General features: G+C 35.7%; 2 protein-coding genes and 1 long non-coding RNA gene across 9 annotated transcripts in view; 1 reads left to right on the forward strand and 2 right to left on the reverse strand.

Annotated features, from left to right (window-relative positions):
• The window catches only part of LOC311289760 (uncharacterized protein), a 208,198-nt gene that overhangs the window by 89,324 nt on the left and 97,145 nt on the right, over positions 1-21,729 (reverse strand). The gene's annotated exons all lie outside the window — the stretch shown is intronic.
• Positions 1-21,729, reverse strand: part of LOC311289755 (protein NLRC3-like) — a 48,185-nt gene that overhangs the window by 22,779 nt on the left and 3,677 nt on the right. Inside the window, exon 1 of one of the 7 annotated variants that reach the window (XM_084408002.1) lies at positions 7,065-7,162. The exons of the other annotated variants lie outside the window; for them this stretch is intronic. The gene's annotated coding sequence lies outside the window, so the exon portion shown is untranslated. Of the gene's footprint in view, positions 1-7,064; positions 7,163-21,729 lie in introns of those variants that run through there. 7 annotated transcript variants of the gene reach the window in all.
• On the forward strand, positions 11,449-20,632 carry LOC311289764. Its single transcript, XR_014627223.1, has 5 exons — positions 11,449-11,536; positions 13,785-13,850; positions 14,707-14,740; positions 14,844-14,941; positions 19,795-20,632. It is a non-coding gene; the product is annotated as an uncharacterized lncRNA (long non-coding RNA).

A 21,729-nucleotide genomic window follows, 5' to 3' on the forward strand; every position in this document is an offset into this window, starting at 1 on the left:
TTCTAAATCAGAGCTATAGTTTTAATGGAAATGTGTGCATATATACTATTTTAAGAGAACTCAACTTAGTTGGATGATGACGTCACTGTTTTCTCCAGAGCTGCTTTATGGCTGAATTAATTAGAATTTTAACTAATTTCTAAATGTATGTATTTTTCACAATTATTGAACCAAAATGAATCAACACTGAACTGCTTTCAACTCAAATGTGACTCTTTACTATTGTCCTTTTAGAGCTGCTTTACAGCAGAATTGAATTCTCTTTGCATCATTGGATCTTTATTTTTCTGTTTATCACTGTAAAGCTGCTTTCAAACAATCTCAATCTGTATAATATAAAGCGTTATACAACTAAAAGTGACTTACCAAAACGTTGATTGCTTAGTACATTTATTAAATGTGGTATTAAGTTAGATGTTTCTTTATTTTTATTGGTTTCTGAGTTCTAAGACCCTGACTTCAATAAGAAAATAAGTTAATTCATCATATTAATACATTGAATAAAAAAGCCCAAAAACCTGTGGAAGGACACTGAAGACTGAATTTGCACCAGATTCATCATGGTTATAGACCAAATGCCCCTGAAAGTGTGACATCTGCAGAAATAGCTGTTTTCTTCACCCTGTTTTTATGCCCATTCTGAAGTATCACATCAGAAACGAGTGATGGAAACGCAGGGAAAAAAATCCCTTTGCAAAAAAGTTTTTACACTCTCAAAAGGTGAGTGGTTTTGCGAAAAATAGTTGTGAATAATGGGAGATGGAAACACATTTGCCGAATAAATTCTGACATAGCGAACCTTAAATCCACGTGACTGCTTCTGCTGATGGTGTTTTATTTACTGTTGCTTACAAGGTTACTAATAACAACGTCATCTGCTCTAACAACTTGCTGGAAATACACCAATTTTTTTTTTTTTTTTTTTGCGAAGTTTGAAAAGATTTGCTTCACGTTTGGATGGAAACCCAGCTATTTACACAAAACATGGAGAGCGTTAGTTTGATTCTGTTCTTGTGAGAGGGTTGGTACAGTTTCATTTCTCAGAAGATTAGAAGACTGCTGAAATAATTATATCTATATTAATGCAAATGTATCAATTGAATTTATTTAATAATTGTTTACAAATAACATATGAAAACCTAAGTTTAGCAGTTTTTAAATCTTTATATGTTCTAAAGCTTGAATATAGTTTTAAATTAAAAGTTGAAAATTAACTGCTTATGTGTAGTGTGCTAATTATTTATCATATAAAATGTATTATATCATTATAACAGTGTATCAGATACATGTTGCTTTGCTCACATTAGTCCAATTTTGGATTGCAATCTCTTAAAAAGAAGAATAAAATCTGTTCCAGAGCATGGTAGCCATGACATGTCAATGTCGGTGAAACACCACTAAAAGCCTTTTTGAAACCAAACACCAGAGTTTGCTCAAACTCATTGAAACCAGCTACATTTGATAGGCCACAGCCTTTTATCTTCAAGTTTGTATTTATTTTTATAGCACATTTAAAAACAGCAAACATGGCTGACCAAAGTGCTGAACAAAACACAAGATTAAGAGACATGGGCAAACCACACATTCATGACAAAAGCTCACAATGAATTAAAAGCTAAAGAAAAAAAAAGTCAGTTTTAAGCAGAGATTTAAAAACGGTTAAAGACTGTGCCGAGCTGATGTAAACTGGAAGGCTGTTCCACAGCCTAGGGCCGGCAATAGCAAAGGCTCTGTCTCCTCTATGCTTTAACCGTGATCTGGGTACAGACAAAAGTCTCTTATCACCAGACCTCAGGTTTCGTGTGGGATTGTGTGGACAGAGAAGCTCGGACAAATAGCTTGGTGCCAGATTACTTAAGGATTTAAAAACAAAGAGAAGAATTTTAAACTCAATTCTAAAATGCACAGGTAGCCAATGCAGCGATTTTAAGATAGGAGAAACATGATCAAATTTACGTTTTCTTTTGAGGAACTTTGCACCAGCATTTTGTACTAATTGGAGATGAGCAATAGAGTATTTGGACATGCCATAGTAAAGAGAGTTGCAATAATCCAAACGCGATGTAATGAGCGCATGGATAGGAATCTCTAAGGTTTTCTCAGAGAGAGAGGATTTGATCTTAGAGAGAAGACGTTGCTGGACAAAACAAGAACTAATCACCGCATTTATTTGTTTTTCGAATTTGAGGTTCTTATCTCAGAAGTTTTTAATGCAGAATGAGGTAGGAGAAGAAAGGTAATCCAGGTCAATGTTACTGCTCTTAAAGTTTTCATGGGGGCCAAAGACTTTAACCTTGGTTAACTATTCACAATATAGTTAGGAATACGACTGTAAAGTTTGGTGTATGTAGGTGCTACAGAAGTGGAAAATCGTCACTAGGAGTGTGAGAAAAAACTCATTTTGAGAAAACGGCCTTTAAAGATTTTTATGGCAAAATTCCACTAATTTCTATTGAAAGCCATGAATTACAGACAAAATATGCTTTAGGTCCAAGTAAAATCCATGTATCACACTGTTGAACATCTAAAACTCATTATTGCTTCATCCATCACTGATCATAACATCCAAAACAACACATCAACAGTCCATCACACAGGTGGAATGGAAAAACTAAATATATCACAGTCCCTCAGGCAGATACATATTTAGCTATCAGTGGAGCTGCTTTACCCTCTCCTAGGAGAACTTCCAGCTTCTTTTCTGGTGCTAACTTTGGGAAGTTTTATTCTTTTGGCTATTTGTCCAAGGTGTAAATCACTTAGTGAAGATACTTTTTCCCCAGTGGAGGAGGAAGTGCATCTCTGTCTGACCCAGTTGGTCGTCACTGAGCCTGTATTTAGTCAGGATCCGTCTCTTCTTCTCTGACAGTGTGCAGATATTATGTCAAATAACAATTTAGTCTACTTTGTTTGCTTTCTCCAATGTTCTAAATATTGATATTTTGAATGATTCATAATTAGGTTTGTTCTGTTGAGTTGTTTTGAACCAGTGCTGAAGGGAGCCTGGTTGGTTAGCTTCACCATCAGCTGACTGAGGGGACTGTTTTCAGGATTTAGCTCGTGGGTTTTAAGTGCTTTGAAATGTAATGTGTCTTTTTGACTTACATTTAGATGTGTTCAAAATGTTTCAGCTTGTTCGTAACGCATCGACGCACTATGTCAGGGTTACTCATTTCGCGGCTCGCGAGCCTCATGCGGCCCGCCAAGCTTTAATTTGTGCCTCGCATGGCTGTAAAAATACGGCGATATCATGCAGCCAGTCACTACAGATATTTCATAACATAACCCATTACAAACTCAAAGTGTCAGCTCTATTACAAATAATTTCGATCGGATTGAAAGAGGTGGTTTATCGAGAGAACATGTAAACACTTGATCGATTGAGAACCGAAACTGAAAGGACGACGTATGGCTCTCCTACTGACTTTGTCCTATCAGTGCGTGTGGAGCGTTCACAAAAATAGTGAAGACCCATGCACTATGTGATGGCATTTCATCATCTTTTGTCTTCGTTGGTAATCCCTTGTGTCTTCTAGCTAATGACAACTGTTTTCGGCTTCTCTGAGAGAATTTTACACGCATATCTTTCGACATTTTGAACTACCGCGGAAATGTCAGAGCGCGTCACGTGACGATTCTGAACGAATCACATTGTCAGAAATTGGCATCAGCCAATGAGATTGCGCATTTCGAGTTAAATCACCTGTTTTACTTTCATGATTGGTTGCTGATAGACAGGAAATGACCATATTTGGATCCGACAGCATTGCAAAAGAGAGAGAGCTTTCTAACGGTGTATGTGATGACGGGGTGCAGGCAGCGATCGTGGAGCAGCGGGATGATTTAGAACGCCAACTTTTTATGAATTTAGGCGAAATCGGCACACTCAAACAGACAAAGTGTAGTAAAATAAAGACCTAAATGTGTATTTTTTTTGCCTGCCGTGTCTCGCATTAAACCAACTGAGGACAGTTCCCTGGATGCCCACAAAACATTCCAATCGGGATAAGAGAATTGTATGATCAACTATATCAAAAGCCGAGGTTAGGTCTAACAGTACACAGAGTCACCAGAGTCAGTCGCTAACAGTATATCATTAGAAACCTGTAATAAAGCAGACTTGGTGCTGTGCAGAGGCTTAAAGCCAGACTGGAAAGTTTCAAAAAATGTATTTGAGCCAAGAAAAGACTGTTGAATGTTGAATGAGAACCATTTTCTCCAATGCTTTAGTAATAAAAGGAAGTGGAGAGAATTATTACAATCCCTATCATCAAGTGAAGGTTTCTTGAGAAGAGGTGTAACAGGTGTAACAAACTTCAATATTTCAGTGAAGTATTATGTCTGTTTGTCTGGTTGTTTGTTTTTTTAAATACACAGCACAAGGTCTTGTAAAATCTTTTTTCATTATTTCGACAAAAATGACACTGATTGAATATGTAAAAAAAAAAAAAAATACAATAGCACAAACTTTTAGAACAAAAAATAAATACAACTTTAAATTAAATATGTAAAAGTACGTTTTAAACCGAACAGAACAAACTTTTAGAACTGAAAAATAGAGTCAACAGTTAAAGATTTCATATTGTAGACGTCGGTGGGTAACAGAAGCCTATTCCTCGGGGGAGCAGCGCGATAACAAACAAAAAAACGTCATATCTCGCAGTCAGTGAAAATAAATTAGGTGCAATGACGCTGATTATTTTTACTATTCTATTGAGGAATGAGACGAATGAAGAGAGCTTCTCTCTCGTGGGAGCGAACACACTGACTGCTGGACAAACAAACTTTTGGGCATTTATCAGGGTGTAAATTCATGGTTGAGTGGTAGAACCGCGAACCCAGAAGCTTAGATATCAATTGTTTAGATGACACGGGTTCAAATCCCAAACAAAGATGTGCTATTGTAATTTTTTAGCACAATTTTCCACCGGACAAAATTGCGATTGTTAACTCATGATTTCTGTTCTGTCTGTGCGCACCAATCTTGCACTTCTATCTACTCCTCAACCAGACCACCTAGAGACTTCGGGTTTTCGGCATTATGTTAAGGAAGGTCTAATCTCGGGAACGCACAAAAAACTTTTGGATTTCCTGGAAATTCCAGAAAAAAATCATTTTTTTGCAAATTTCTCGGCAACCATAATAGCTATCGGGTTGAAACAAATTGCAAGCGATAGCTTCTAAAATGTACAATAATATTAGAAAAAAAGAATTGATCAAAAATCTTTCCTTTATGCTTCAAAAATTAATTAAAACTTTATATGAAGGGAAATAAGAACAATATTGCCTTTTCACCTATAAAACTATTGTTCCACAGAAATACGTAAGGAAGGTATTCACAAGAGTCATGAGCACAATTAATTCCACTGAATTACGGCAAGAAATCAATGAAGGTATCGATCAAGATTTGGAGAAGGAGCAAGAATATATGAGAAAACGACAAGAGGTTGTTGCAAAATAAATGGAAGAACGTTCAGCAAAGCGACAAAAGATGGCGACATCCACACCAACGGCTTCCTCATCAGGCGTATCTGACTTCTACGATGACTCGTGGCTTTCAGAGGATGTTTTGGCAAATATCTCGAAAGCAGAAGAAGAGTTTACAAAGTCACAAGCCAATAGTCAAGCAGAAAAGAAGGAAGAATCTGAAGAGGACAAAGCAGAAAAGGAAGCTGATACAGAGAAAATCGAGGATATTGAGTGAACACAAGATGTAAAAAATAATGAGCTAATAAAAAAAATGATGTTCAACCAGTCAAGTGATTGTGCCTTTTTTATTATCCATTGCTGATTTGATTTCAGAAAGTTCATTTGAATTTCAAGAGAAAGTTATATTCTCGAGCAACTTATTTTCTCTTTCATTTACTATCTCTTAGTGTTGTGATCCCATGACGTGAGAAAATTGCGCTAAAACACTCACTGAGTTTTTATTATTAATGCAGAGAGATTTGTCGTGTACTAAAACTTTGTAACATCATAGGCCTAGTATTTTTTTTTTTATAGGGTATTTATAAAATAAAATTACCATGCATTTCCATTTTACAATAGGAACAAATATTACATCTGTATAATAATAATTCCAATTGTAATTTCAAAAGCAGTTCTGTTAAAAAAAAAATTATATAGTTTTTAAGAACAAGGTTGTAAGGAAGGTGCGATTTGCCAGGGGGGACGGGGATTTCCCTCAAAAGTAATCAATGCTACTTCACAAATAGACCATATAAAAATATATAATAAAGATATGCAACACGCACGTTTAAGCGACAAACAATACAATCAGAACCAGTGCTTCAGCTCCTGTATTGAGAGATAACACGCAGCGTGTTTCAGTTACGATCCTGGTTTCAGTGGCCTTAATGCATGCAAGCTTTTCAAAATGTCACAAAGCGTTTTGATATTGTTTTAATGAAATATTGAAGTTTATAATTGAGTCTATTGGCACATCACGCCGAGTGGTGCTGCGCATTGTTCTAAAATATATTTTTTATTCTGGCTAATAATTCAGGTTGAATTAGCGTTCGACAGACACGGCGGCATGTTCACTTGGATTAATTTAACAGCTAAAATAACTTCATACACTCCATCATTTTTTGGTCATACAGATAAGAGTTATTCTGGGTAAAACTGTAAAAGGTCTGCTTTCATTAATGTACACTCACAATAGGCTAACGACAAAACGTTTTCTGTGGTCTCTGTCTCCGGAAACTGCTGCGCGTCAAAAAAATGAACCAAAACTAGGCCATTTGCAGCTCAGTCATGATAAGAAACATGTCTAAAGCTTTAAATGTGAACAAATATTCTCTGATTATGTCATTTGAAACCAACGAGAGGCACAGAGGATCTACTCAAACAGGTTTATCATGTGTATGAGCGCTTCCCAATGAGGAGAGGACAAGGCCAGAGTGAAAATCTCACTCTAGTTAAATGTAGCCTAATTCACCCTCAATTAAAGTGTAAAAACAGATCAAATAATTTCTTCGTCAAAATGTTTCAATATTTTTCCATTTAAGTTAATAATTTTCTATATATATTATTTGGTTTAACAGCAGCACGAAATAGCCTACCTGTAACGGGGCGAACAAGACGAGAGACGTGCGGATCCACATGCAAGGCTTTATTCCAAAACATGGTCATAATACAGGCAGGGTCAATAAACAGCAAACAGGTATGGCAGGGGCATGACACAGAGTAATCCTTAGGGCAGGCGTGGGTAGACGATCAGCAAACAATATCCAACAGGGGCAAGGCAAAGAGAGATAATCCAAGTAAACAGCAATAATCCAAACGAGGTGCAAACAGAGTCCAAAGGGCTAGGCTAAGGGTGAATCCAGGAAACAGGGGCAAGAATCAGAACACAGGAAAACACAAAGGACAAGGCAAGACTAAGATCACTGGAAGGGCTCTGTAGAGAAGCTAACACTAGGGGAGTGCTAAACGCAATTCAATACTTGGCAACAGGGAGAGAAAGTCCAAGGCTTATAAAGAGAGTGAGATAGTGTGTGACAGTTCTCAGGTGTGATAGTTCAACCCCCCCAAATCACACCCAGGATCCCCAAAAAAACAGTGGAATTTAATACGGAGTTGAACATTTTATTCATGACAACAAATGAACATGCGTTTGAAGATTGTATTTAGTTTTGCTAAATAAGTTTAGCTAATTAAGTAGCATTTTAATTCTTCAATCATTGAAATATTTAGTTAATACAATTTTATGACAGAAACATTACTACATGTAGCCTAAATTATTGAATTCCTTCGTTATCAACATAATAATGCTAATGTATAGAACAGCGCACCTCTCCTTTCAGAGAGCCTGTGGTGGTTTGTAGGGGCAGTTCAGTGGCTTTATCATTGGGGTGCAGGACCATTAACCGCCCCTCTTTCACATTGAGAGTCTCGGATAGCCAGCCTGATGATACAGATTTTATCTTAAAGAGCAGGCAAAGGCAAAGTTCCTTTCAGGATAAATTTCTCAATGTGTCCAAATGTAAGCTCTATATCTTATTAAATTAGCTAAAGTATTTAAATAATACTTTCATAAATATATATATTTTTTATTTGAAGGGTTCAATCCAGTTGTTTCAACTGGTTTTGTAGAGTTTTAGAATGTTTGAGCAGTGTGTATGATTGTCAGCAATCTGGCATTATCTAAACATGAACTGTTGACGAAACGCGTTCATGCCAAGAAACGAATGGGAGTGATCAGCAGATACAGAGCTCTTTAATTCGCGATCAACCTTGTTTTATTGTAAGGTGAATTCAAAAAGGTATTCTGTTTCTTTTAAGCAACAAAGGCTAAATAATTTGTTACAGTTGTTTTTTGTAATTGATGTGACTGACACGGAGCGAAATATACTGTATTATCAGCTATACGGTGTGGTTCTACTCTGTTTAATTTTAATAGTGACCCGGCGTGCGCAGTGAGGGAGACAAAAGAAACTTGCTAAAAAGAGATCCAGTGCGTCAGCGAGAGAGAGGCAAAGAAATACACCTGTTCTTAATTTATGTAACTTTGTACTATTTTCATTTTGTACTATTTTAATTGCACACAGCAAAGCTGCAATTTCTTTGGCAATACAAATTTAAAATGTCGCAAGAAGATTCTGTATTTCTCATTTTGCCTCGTTAAAAGCTAAACTCGATCCAACCCTGTGATAAATAAATCAACTGTCCCGACTCTTTATTTAAACCTAGAAATGTACGATGGGTTTATATTACAATTTTAGTGTTCTTTTACATTTTCATTGGTTTTTATATTGAAATCAATACTATAAATTAGTCTATTATTTTTTTGTTGCCAAGTCAGTTTTTCTGAGTTGTTTATAGGCCTATGGATCTGTTTTGAAAAATGTATTTCATTGCTATGGCTGGGTATCACTGTCAGTCATCTCAATTTCGTGAATGATTCACAAAACAATAATTTAGCAGATTAAAGATGAGATTCATCATCTGAGTTTTCTGGTGCGATCTGCTTATAATCTCCTTCTACAGCACCTTCGGGTTTTTGTTGTCTGTGCAGTGCAACAGAGGCTCTACTGGAACCCTTACGAAAATTAACCATGGTTTTTTTGTAGTAACTATGGTTTTTTTGTAGTTACCATGGTTTAACTATGGTTTTTGCAGTAAAACCATAGTAACTACAAAATGAACCATAGTTTAACTATGGTTTTTGCAGTAAAACCATAGTAACTGCAAATTAACCATGGTTTTACTACAATAACCGTGGTTTAACCATGTTTTTTTTATAGTTACCATGGTTTAACTATGGTTTTTGTAGTAAAACCATAGTAACTACAAAATGAACCATAGTTAACTATGGTTTTTCCAGTCAAACCATAGTAACTACAAATGAACCATGGTTTTACTACAATAACCTTGGTTTAACCATGGTTTTTGTAGTAAAACCATAGTAACCATAAAATGAGCCATGGTTTTTATAGTAAAACCATAGTAACCATAAAATGAACCATGGTTTTTGTAGTAAAGCCATAGTAACTACAAAATGAACCATGGTAGTGAACATTGCCAGTGTACTGGGTTTTTTTTTTTTTTTTTTTTTTTTTTTTTAGCATGGTTTTGTTCAGTCCAATGTAAATATATCTGCTGTGCATATGTTGCACTGACTTGTTTGGTAAAAAAAAAAAAAAAAAAAAAAAAAATCAACAGCATAGGCCTATGTGTATCTGCAAATATTTTTGTGAACAATCTGAAGAATTTTCTACAATTTGAACTATTTTAGTATTATGGAAAAGCGTACTAAAATGATTTTATGCCCAACAGTAGTTGGTTAGACAAAAACCAGGTGATATGAATGAATGCAGTGTGTGTGCCATTTTGTGATGAAGTGTGCAACCACTACTATATTATGTAGTTTTGGTTGCAGTGCTTCATTTTGCATGATATATTCGGTATTTTGCAGTTTGGATGTGTGGTTTTGTAAATTGTGTTAAGTATTTTAATAAAACTAGGAAAAAAATAGTTTGCAAAATTGTGTGTTAGCAATTGGAAATTTTTTTAATTGTTCTCACGTCAAGGGTGCAGTGATAGGTCAAATTACTGTTTCATTCATGATTGGTTGATGCATTGAGTATGTGGCATAGCAACAAGACGCTGGTTGGTCAAAATCGCTTCAGCCAAGGAATTTTCCGAACTGACAGCTGAAGCAGGCTATCGTTACACGACAGCAGCGCGGTCGAGTTTGTTGGTTTATTTGAAATATTTAACTTGAAGAAGACGAAATTTAAAGGTGAGTTCTGATAATTTACGTTTATATGTAGTTCACAAGTCGAAAATATACATGTTATAGCCACTTGACGTTAATTTAGCGAGTTAAACTAGCTTTGCACCGAATGCTTTTTAGCCATGTTTGACTTGTAAGTTAAGTTATAAGTTACACTCTTTAATCTTTGACTAGTATTAAGTCATTGCGTGTACACATAATATGGCTTTTGTTCTCCATTATCCACTATAACTGTTAAATGTTAACTTTGCTATTAGGCAACATAAATCTGATTGCCCAAGGTCGCTGCAGCCGTTACTGCATTTTCAAATAACGTTAGATGGAGAGCGGGAACTTCGGACTTCGGAGCACGAGCACCACAACAACCATGGCTTCGCCCTCGCTTATCAGAGGTCGGACCCGAATTATAAGTTGAAGAGAAGAGGAAATTCAAAGGTGGGTTTTATGTTTATGTTTAACCAAATAACAAATGTATAAAGCGTTACAACTTAACATGACAATAACGAGTGTAAATTGTGTAGGTACGAATCGAGTCGGTGATATTAACCGTCTGCAAATATATTTTAAAGCAATAGGGTATATGTCGAACGCCGCATTACGAAACCGGAAAACAGAACGCATCGCTTCCGGTTCAGGTCTTTTGTATGTGCTTCATACATTTTTTTACTGTTTTACTCAAGATAACTTAAAAGGAGCGAGCAAAGATGATCATAACCAATGTCCCTCGCATGTGAAGATCGATATTTAAAAGTAAAAAAAAAAAAAAATCTTCACACTAACGTTTAGATATTTAAATAGAATAAAAAGCCAATAACAAAGTGAGATAGGTAGGTTAGCTGATTACCTTAAAATTCCATAGATATCGGCATCAGTTCATACGGCTGTTAACACTTTCTATGACAAGCGGATGCGATGAGACCAGGTTTCCGGTTTCGTCATGCGACGTTCGACATATACCCTATTGAGTTTCTGTGTCGTGAGTACACATTTAATAGGTAATTATTGTAAATGAATGCTTAACCAGAGGTTCCATGCTGGTGTACTTCACATTAGTCCACAATACTGTATGCAGTTGAATGTGACTGAACACCACTGAACAGTGCACAGATAAAATAGTTGATCACTCGATCTCTAAGTCATGTAAGTTACAGGTCATTCATTTTAACAGAGAACTTTGTTGAAACTCAGCAAATGTGTTTTTGATTTTTAGATCATGAAGATGATGGGGTAAACTACCAGTGCTGGTCTCACTGATCATCACACATCTGGAAGTCTTCCTGCATCCTCAGCTGTGAGGCAAGTATCAGTACAATGAGTTATTTGAGTTTCTTAAAGGGATACTCCACTTTTTTTGGAAATATTACAAATATTATTTGTTCATTTTTTTAAGAGATATGCTAATGGTCTTGTCCGATTCAATGATCTATGCTAAGCTATGCTAAAAGTGGTACTGCCAGACCCGGAGATCGGCTGAATGGATTCAAAAACTGTAAAACTCAACTGTGTAACTCTGGGGGAGTTGTAAAATTAGCCTATTTCCAAAAAAAGTGGAGTATCCCTTTAATCTTATGATATTCTTTTTTCTGGTGAGGTTGAATTTTTAGTCCTAAGAGTTTGTTTGCCATAATGACAGAGTGATGTCAATCTTGATAAAGTGCCTGCTGGGATTACTACACTAGCTTTAACATATAATTTGAACATACATTTGAACGTTTATATGTTTTTAAAATTACAATTATTATTTATTACAGAAATTAGATGTTTAACATGTTCAAGTAAATATTGTAACAAAATGATAATTTAAGTTATGTTTCCTAGCATTTACACTCAAAGTTAAGGCACTTGATGCAGTGATTGACAGGGCGGTGCGGGGATGTGATTGGCTCGGAATCCTTTTTTTAAATCCACATTGAATTTTGCTACGTGCATTGCGGGTATTTATAAAAATGCAATCGTAAGTGTCTTAACTGTGAGTGTAAATGCTATTAAGAAAAAATAGCATTTAAATGATCATTTTGCTACAATTTTAACTTGAACATGTTAAAGGGTTAATTCACCCAAAAATTTAAATTCTGCCATTAATTATTCACCCTCATGTCGTTCCAAACTTGTAAGACTTTTGTTCATCTTAGGAACTCAAATGAAGATCTAAATAATGAAATCTGAGAGCTCTCTGACCCCCATAGACAGCTAAGCAACTACCACTTTAACGCTTTAAAAAGTTAAAGTGATTGTATGCTAATCCATATGATGACATGATCGCTTCCTTTATGATGAACAGGTTGAATTTAGGCTTTTATTCACATATAAACATTCATAAATTCAGGTACGGTAAACAGAAGCTCAAGCATGTTTACTTGACATGCAAGAACAAACTAGGTTCATTCTCGTGTGTTGCGCAGCACGTTTGAGAGAGGTTTGCTCTCACGTGTCAAGCATGTTCGGTTGAGCTTCTGTTTATGTTCGCCAATCATTGTTTAAGTGTGAAGAAAAGACTAAATTAAATCTGTTGTGGCGATAACCGCAATATCGCAGTACCGATATTGGCTACTGACAAGCTACTGACTACGATATTGGCTACTGACAAGCCAACCGCAACAACCGTGATATTCGCGTGTTTTCTTTTTTCAAAAGGCTATACCCTTCTAGTTTTGAACTTCGTGCATGTGTATTGAATGTAAAATAAGTTAATAATGATAACAAGACTGTTTTTATCATGGTGGTTTGTATAGAGGCTTCGCTGATTTGCACTTAAGCCTAAACAGACAGTGAATGAGAGTGATCGACTGAGTGCGTGCGATGACCTGCGTCTGTTTTTGAGGTCAAGTCATATATATATTCGTGAAAAGGTTGCCGTGTCCAAGGAAAGCGAAATATTTGTCTTGTCATCCTTTTAACGTTTAAGGGTATTTAACATGAATGGTGACAGTGTCAAACTGTTCATCATAAAGGAAGCGATCATGTCTTCACAAAATTTAGACTAAACCATTCAATTTATATGGATTAGTTTTACAGTCACTTTAACTTTTTAAAGCGTTAAAGAGGTAGTTGCTTAGCTGTCTATGGGGGGTCAGAAAGCTCTCAGATTTCATTATTAAGATCTTCATTTGTGTTCCTAAGATTAACGAAAGTCTTAAAGGTTTGGAACTACATGAGGGTGAGTAATTAATGACAGAATTTCCATTTGGAGGTGAACTATCACTTTATTTACTTAATTTAAATTCTGAAAGTATCAAAAATATTGTCCATTTGACTTCTTCATCTTATTTTTAGTGAACATCTTGCCTTTCATCATACAGTAGCCCTAGCTCTACTTTGCACATTCAAGAGTGCATGACAAATTAAAGTTAAAGCAGTATTTTTGTGTAAACAGTTTCTCAAATGTGGCAACAAGCTTCTATCATAAAAGTGCACAGTATGGAGAAGATTTGCGCTGTAAAATAGGGCTGCAGCTAACATTGAACTTTTCTGGGTACTTTATATGAAGCTTTCTAAAACTGCTGTGCTTTTTTGTGAAACTGTTGTTTTCTTATCTGCATTTCAGTCATTCCAGAAAATGGACCGAGTGCATGCTGTGGTTGAATTAAGGTGTTTCCAGGATTACTTAAAGGTATAGTTCAGCTAAAAATTGTAAAAAAAAATTCTGTCATCAATTACTCACCCTCATGTCGTTCCAAACCCGTAAGACCTTCGTTTATCTTCAGAACACAAATGAAGATATTTTTAATGAACTCCAAGAGCTTTCTGTTCCTCCATTGGTAGCCTACGCAACTAATACATTCAAGCCCCAGAAAGGTAGTAAAGACACCATTGAGGTAATCCATGTGACTCCAGTGGTTTAACCTCAATTTAATGAAGCGATGCAAGTGCTTTGTTTTGTGCAAAAAAAAACCCAGCATAATTTACCTCTATATTTACAAAATAATATTATCTAAAGCACATTCACGGAACAACTTCCGGTCTTGAGTCAACACAATTCACATATGTCGCAGTGCTCCTCATACTGGATTGCAGGTCAGTATTTTTTATTTTTTTGCAAAAACAAGCAAAGCACCGGCATCGCTTCATAAAATCGGTTAAACCACTGGAGTCACATGGATTACTTCAATGATGTCTTTCCTATCGTTCTGGGCCTTGAATGTGTTAGTTGCATTGCTCCCAATGGAGAGACAGAAAGCCCTCAGAATTTCATTAAAAATATCTTCATTTGTGTTCCTAAGATGAACGAAGCTGAACCGAAGTGGGAGAGGGAGTGCGCTGTGATTGGCTGCTGTGAGAACCTGGCAGATCTATAACCAATTCAAATTGAATTTGAATCTAAAATCTTGTTCCGTATTGTTAATATATTTTGACATCCACACAGAATTGTCTATCCATGCACAGGTCTTAAGCATTATATTTAATGACATTGGACAATTTGTGACTGTCAAAAATGTCATTTCTATTTATCATCTTCTTTAAAACAGACGAGAGAGTGTGAAACCATCAGCTGTTTGCCAGGTAAATAGTGAAGTCATAGTGAATACCATTAATAAACATATAATGATTATATGGTATATCTCAATTTTTTCTCAAATCTTTTTTTTTTTTTTTTTTTTTTCAGTTTGCCCAAAAAAAACTGTCCAATCTATACCAACATGAAAAAAAGAATTCTTGGACTGGAAGAAAGCGAGTTCTATTGGCAATTCGAGTGTATTAGTGGTAAGTACATTTACAAACCAATTAATTGTTGTCTAACAAATGTCAGTATAACAAAATATGATAAACATTAAAGGAATAAGTAACTTACCAAAAAATATTTTATATCTGTCGTCATCTACTCTGTGGAACACAAAACATGAACTTTGTAAGTAGGGGTGTGCGATATGACGATGTTCTGGCGCCTCTGTCCAAACATACTGAACAACGCGACGTATATTCACATAAAATGTTAACGCAGCGGAACGGGACACTGCAGTTCACAAAAGTTCATAATTTGCATGTACTTTAATGCCTTGTCAGTTAAAGGACAATTCCGGTATTTAACACTTTGAGTCTATTTTGTAGTTTGTTTTGGATGAACAAGAGTGGTGGACAAAGAAATTTTGACAATGGTTCCTGTCTCGACTTTTTGACTATTTTAGAATTGCCCATGACCGCTTTAGAATGGGAGTCTATGGCCATGCACAAACATGTCCTTAAAACAACCCTTAACGTTCGTTTTCAAAACTGTGCAACTCACCGAGTGGTTAGTGGTGTTCGTTGATGATTAAAAACAAATATATCGGCGCAATGTATGATTTCAATCCGTTTATTTTTCTATAGTGGAACTATTTTTTCAGATACCTCACAACCGCGTATAAACTTCCGCTCTTCCGCAACTTCCGTTGCTCTGCTCACGCTAGCCTTCTGAGAGCGAAAAGACCTAAAAGACTACAATCAAATGTAAACAGCATCCTTTCCGTTTCCGGTAGCGCAGTAATATCAACAAGCAATGAGTCCTCCAACGGAAATCAATGGATTTTTACAAAATGCCAAATAAAACACGACAGAAACTGTATTTCGCTTCGCTACTTGTTTTGGAACATCAACGAACACCACTAACCACTCGGTGAGTTGCACAGTTTTGAAAACGAACGTTAAGGGTTGTTTTAAGGACATGTTTGTGCATGGCCATAGACTCCCATTCTAAAGCGGTCATGGGCAATTCTAAAATAGTCAAAAAGTCGCGACAGGAACCATTGTCAAAATTTCTTTGTCCACCACTCTTGTTCATCCAAAACAAACTACAAAATAGACTCAAAGTGTTAAATACCGGAATTGTCCTTTAAACATTTAATTCGCGTGCTGATGCGCTGTTCTAACGTGTGCGTTTCTCAGCGCCTACACGTGAAGCTCACATGCACTAAAAGCCTGTCTACCAGCGCCTGGATACTGGACTAAGTTATCTTTCGAGTCTTATTGTGCTAATACTGTCAAATACACACAAGGTTTACATAAACAAAGTCGGTTATGTCTAAAGTGAACACAAACTAATAAAACAACAAAATGCAATGAGAAAATCACTCACTGCTCTTGACTGATAACTTTTAATAGTAGCTTTAATAAGTATAAATGTATAATTTATACTAGGGCTGCACGATATTGGAAAAAAAATTACATTGCGATATTTTTTTCCCAACGATATATATCGCGATATTGCGAGCCATCAATCCAAGCTAAAGTCAATAATTACCATTCCATGTTATTAATAATTTCACTAATAAGCAAGCTTCATTACAAGTGACAAAAAGGCCACTTAATATTTTATTCCAGAAACATATTTCTCTCAGAATTCGGTGAACGTTCTACACAGGACCTAACGTTCTTCAGGTATAGGACCCGAAAAATTATGTTTTCTGTGCTGATTCAGTGACGCGTTCATGTAAACGGCACCTAGAACCAGCAAAAGTAATGATTAATAGTATGTAAAATATTATAATGAAACATTTTAATTGTTTATTAATAGGGGTGGTGAAAAAAATCGATTATTGATTAATCGCGAGTATGTTATGGACGAGTATGAATCGATTATTAAATTTTCAAAAATCGATTTTTTATTAAAAAAAATAAATAATTATGCCAGGATTACGTAATCGTTCAAAGCCGCGATAAAAAAAAAAAAAAAAAAAAAAAAATCCACTCTGCGTGCATTTAGAGCATGTTATGTTATGAGAGGCGAATCACAACTACTTCAGAAAACCCAGCACAATATAGGAACTACCAGGCAGTGACGTATGTGTACGCTGAAATAAAAAGTATTTCACCTCAGAAAAACGGACGTTCCTGTCCTGTCAGCCGTTATACTGTACTCGTAGCGCACACTCTTCAATTGCACGCGCAAATGCGGAGGGGCGCGCTGTGTATCGCTTCACTGTATAGTGCAAAGTGCAAAGGAAACTACGAGCATGCAACGTTGTTACGTTGTAAATTAGTAAGTCATGAAATAAAAGTAAAATACCAATAAATCACGTTACTGGTACGTCGTGTGTTAGCTGAGAAGGATTTGCATGCAGGTATGATTTTCATTCTATTCACCAGGAGCAGTTTCCATGTTTCATTAACAGTTCTTGTTAGTATTGTGTATTCACCATGGTAACTGTCGTTTCAATATTAACGCCAAAATGCCACTTTATTTTCACTTTGTGTTATTTTTTATATTTGTAAAATACTGTGGTGGCTCATACCAACATTGTATTAACAAAAGCTAGTTTGGGACTGCTATTTAATATCTTTAGCTGAACACCTTATCTTTCTAGAAGAAAACTGTCCAATTTCTACAGTATGTTGGTTCTGATCTACTTCCTAAAGGAAATAAGCCTTTCATTTATTTGTTATTGTTTAGTTCAACTTGATGAGTCACAACACAATGTGATGTATTCATTTCTGTGTTCTACAGAACATAAGCTACATACAAATAATTCTGAAGTTATAACTACACGACACAGAAAGTGCTTTGAGTTGTTACTCAATAAAAGAGTTAAGTAATTCAGCAGCTGACTTTTTTTAATACTGCAATCACTTTGTGGTGTATTTTCGTTTACTGTTGTGAACTGGAAAATCAATAATCGAGAATCGTTAATAATCGAAAATCGACTGTAATCGAATCGGGACTTCAATAATCATAATCGAATCGAATCGGGAAATCAGACAGATTAACCACCCCTATTTATTAATAACCAAGTGTTTTCTGTAAAGATGAATCTTCGCAGCAGTGATCGGGAGAAATGCACTTTTCATACAGATTATTATTTTATTTTTTTTAATGGTTCTTCTGTAGATAATAGTTATATTTCTATTTTTTTTATTATTATTGTTATTTTTCGGTGTGTGAGGCGAGTAGGCTACCTTTTAAGCTAAGTTTCGGTTCATGGATGATAGCTTAATCTCCAGTTCAGGCGCTGGCTGCTATATTTAATTTTTAGGCTATTTATTAAATCCAGGAAATTGGATAATGAAATACTGATTAAAATTAAGATACAATTAATACAAAACGAAATTCGTTTTAAAGAAAGGCTTTGTGCTTTCTGTTTGAGGTCTCTGTGAAAGTTTTAAAGCAGTCTTTTAGTGCCGCTTTCATAACGGCCGCGTGACGAGTCCGTAATGTCACGTAACATTGTTTTTTTCCTCATAAATGCGAACACGGAACAACTTTTTTTTAAAAGACAACCATCCACAACTTTATACCACTCCAGCAAAGTAGCCTACCTCTTTTTGGTCAACATCCTCCTTTTTGTAGACAAAATAGTCTAGTCCCAAATAGCGGTTTTTGACTTTTTTGCGGCGGATCCTCTTCGTCGCGCATTTTTAGCTATAGGATTGCCAGTGAATGTTGGCTGTGAGCGGTGAGCGCGTTCCTGTCAGATCCTCACTGTGCAAACATGGTATGTCACCCCAGCAAAAAGCCATACAACAAACTTGTGTTTATTGTGTGCTACCCTGGTGCTACCGTTCTCTTACACTATGGGTGCTACTAACGTAACGTTACCCTTCACATCGCATGTTCCGGCGATGTGACTATCGCTCATTCGCACATCGCGATGTCGATGTTAAAACAGAATATCGTTCAGCCCTAATTTATACAGTGAAGTCTATGTTTTGTTTTATTATCATATTTGTTCATTTAATTACTTTCTTCAATGCTACTGTAAAATACACCTACTGTAGCTGAAAACATAAAGCACTGTTTATTTAATTTGTATATTAAGTTGTGTATGTGTAATGTGTATCTTTGATCTTAATATTTAATAACAAAGAAAATAATGACCATTTTTTTTATCTTCGCCCCTGTCTGCCATTCTTTTTTATTTTATATTTTGTTACCTAAGGCTTTATTTTTAAAATATGGACATTTGTTTAGTTTGGCTGTAATGCTCAGTCACAAAATAGTAGAACCAACTTAAAAAAGAATCGTGATAAAATTGTGAATCGTGATTTTCCTGAAAAAAAAAATTGTGATATGATATTTTTGGCATATCGCCCACCCCTATTTGGAAGAATGTTCTGATTTGTTCTTTCCATGTAGTGAAATTTAACAGATATTTTTTTAAACTGTAAAAGGAATGGAAAATCACCATAAAATAGGTCCACGTGACTCATGCACTGTTTTCCAGGTTGAAACAATACAATAGCTTTGGGTGAGAGAAAACCTTTCTTGATTATCGGTTATCATGCATTTACGATTGAATTGAGTGTCTAGAGCTCTATCCCTTTGTTGGTTACAGATGTCTCTACTCAAACCAATACTTTCTCCATCTCATTTTCTCTTTCGTGAAATGATGTATATATGAGACTTGTACTTTTTGTTCTGTTTAACCTTTCAAGAGTATAAGTAAAAGAAAATACAGTCAGCTGATCATATAATGTACATTCTTTCTGCTTGGCTTTTGGAGCCCTAATAATTTATGGGTTATTTATGAAAACACTGGCTGAATGGACATTATTGCAATTGGACATTATTACTCGGCTACTCAATAGTACAGTTGAGTATTCCAGCAAGCTGTGTGTTAATGTGGTGTGTATTCTTCTCATTTTAGCTCCTGTGTCCATTTGGGCTGAAGGTCAAGACAGAACCAAACCAAAGCTGGACTGTAACCTGCTGGCCTATATGACAGACTTCATACTGACAACTACTGGCATGGATGCTGCATCACATGTTATTGAACAAAAACTTCTTCACCTAGAGTTTTCATCCCCCTTGAGGAGACTCCATGTCTTCATCTCTTGAGGAGACTCCATGTCTTCATCTCTTGAGGAGACTCCATGTCTTCATCTCTTGAGGAGACTCCATGTCTTCATCTCTTGAGGAGACTCCATGTCTTCATCTCTTGAGGAGACTCCATGTCTTCATCTCTTGAGGAGACTCCATGTCTTCATCTCTTGAGGAGACTCCATGTCTTCATCTCTTGAGGAGACTCCATGTCTTCATCTCTTGAGGAGACTCCATGTCTTCATCTCTTGAGGAGACTCCATGTCTTCATCTCTTGAGGAGACTCCATGTCTTCATCTCTTGAGGAGACTCCATGTCTTCATCTCTTGTGAGTGGATATCATTTTAAACATTCTTCAAAGAACTGCTAATTTCTTCTGAATTTGTTTAGTAGTATATGTAAGAATTTTCCATTAAACTTTTAGTAATGTTTAAGTAATGAAGTAATTAAGTAATGTCATCTTGTTAATGTATGTACAGTATAAATTGCAAACATGCTTGTGTTGAACACGTGTTTACATGTTATAGACATTTTTAGAGGAGGTAGATGCTGTGTATTTAAAGGTGCTCTAAGTCATGTTTATTTGTGTTATATTTGTATATAAATCATTATTACAGTGGAACAAATTGCTATTTTTTTATTTGTAAATTAGCAACTGAATTTAACCATTGCACTTCATCACCAATAATTTTGTATAACTTTGTAGTTTATTGTTTTATGTCACATGTGAGAACAAATGCAAGTCTATATGTTTTCAGATTATGTAATTTCTGTAATAAAGTCTGTATCATAGAATGGTAACTTCTTTCTGTTGTTATTTTGTAGATGTTTGTTGTAAGTAAATGGCTTAAATGTAATTCAAGAATTTTGTAAAACCATGGCTACACTGTGGTAATACTACAGTAAAACCATAACCATGACTGTAGTAACCATGGTTTTTGGAGAAAACTACAGTCATGGTTACTATGGTTTAACTGTAGCATTACTGCAATATAACTGTAGTAAAACCATGGTATCAAAACCATGGTTTTTAAAAACCATGGTTTCCGCCAAAATACCACGGTTACTACGGTTGTAGTTAACTACTGTTTTACTATAGTATTACTGCAATATAACTGTAGTAAAACCATGGTATCAAAACCATGGTTTTTAAAAACCATGGTTTCCGCCAAAATACCACGGTTACTACGGTTGTAGTTAACTACTGTTTTACTATAGTATTACTGCAATATAACTGTAGTAAAACCATGGTATCAAAACCATGGTTTTTAAAAACCATGGTTTCCGCCAAAATACCACGGCTACTACGGTCGTAGTTAACTACAGTTTTACTATAGTAAAACCATGGTTAATTTTCATAAGGGAATGTAGCAAATTTATATTGTATTGTGCCATTATTAATTAAACAAAACGCTTTACTTCAATAAACTGTTACCTATTTAAGCATCAAGACCAGTTAAACATAAACGCTGTCGGCCAACATCGGTTAACAGCATGTAGCTATAGGGTCTACAATGTTATCGTCTAAATGCGTTAATAAAAAGGACATACAATGAATAACAAAGCTCCGAAAAGTTTTTTAAATCAATAAATGCACATTTCAAAAGTTTTTATTTTCGACAAATATTAAACTAAAGACAAAATTATGAAATTAGTTTATAGAGCTGAGTTTCCAACTCTGAACTCTTAAAGCCCAGCGAGGCGCATGTTGTAGCACAGCTACCGTCTGAAAGCTATATGTTTTACACCCATGCAAAACCTT

This window comes from Rutilus rutilus (genome assembly GCF_951802725.1).
Source record: "Rutilus rutilus genome assembly, chromosome: 4".
Classification (NCBI taxonomy): domain Eukaryota; kingdom Metazoa; phylum Chordata; class Actinopteri; order Cypriniformes; family Leuciscidae; genus Rutilus; species Rutilus rutilus.